The 770-nt window shown below is 34.9% G+C and overlaps 1 pseudogene; it reads right to left on the bottom strand.

Moving 5' to 3' along the window:
* Positions 1-715: 715 nt before the first annotated feature.
* The window catches only part of LOC121211375 (protein Ycf2-like), an 8,831-nt pseudogene continuing 8,776 nt past the window's right edge, over positions 716-770 (bottom strand).

A 770-nucleotide genomic window follows, 5' to 3' on the forward strand; every position in this document is an offset into this window, starting at 1 on the left:
CAAGAAAATCAAATCATATTTCATGAAATCGAAATCCCAAAAAAGAATTAGAAAATTGTATGAAAATAAAAGTATTTGAGAGAAGAGCGGGTAGATGTGGGACTGTAGCTTCAAGAATACTATCAGCCCTTGTTTCTTCTTCCGTTCACTTTCCCCAGTTTTTATAAAATATGTATAAGCTACCCACAGAATCTCAAAATTGATCCATGATTATGTAGAATTGGGAGAATTTTGTAAAAAGATTGAGCCAGGACCAGATCATTTGTACTTAAACTCCATTTTTGCTCTTAAATCGATGGAAGTTCGAAACTGCTGTGATTATTGTCTAATAAACCTAGTTGTCAGTTGTTGCTTTGTTCGGTAGACGTGATAGGCAATGGAGCATCTGAGCAACGGCTAAGGTTTGTGAAAGGCAAAGAAGAGAAAAAGAAAAAGTAAAGACTGAAACTACAAAGAATAAATTGCAGTTGGTTTCAGTTTTGCTAGGTAGGGCAAGTGGATGATGACCTGGACGCCGGCCAGTGATGATGACGACGATGAGAAATGGATAGCCGGTTGTTTGCTGATGGGGTGTTAGATTAAAAATTTTATATTTTTTAAACGGACTAAAATAATAATTTTTTAATTTGTAATTTTTACAACTAGGAATAAAAAATATTGACGTGACATGTCTAGTCAACTTTCTATTAATGAGATAATGACTAAGTGACCATTTTTAATGAGTGTCAACGAACCCATAAGAAGTGATCCCATTTTTTTCATCGGGTCCG

Source organism: Gossypium hirsutum, chromosome A12, assembly GCF_007990345.1.
Source record: "Gossypium hirsutum isolate 1008001.06 chromosome A12, Gossypium_hirsutum_v2.1, whole genome shotgun sequence".
NCBI classification, from domain to species: Eukaryota; Viridiplantae; Streptophyta; class Magnoliopsida; order Malvales; family Malvaceae; genus Gossypium; species Gossypium hirsutum.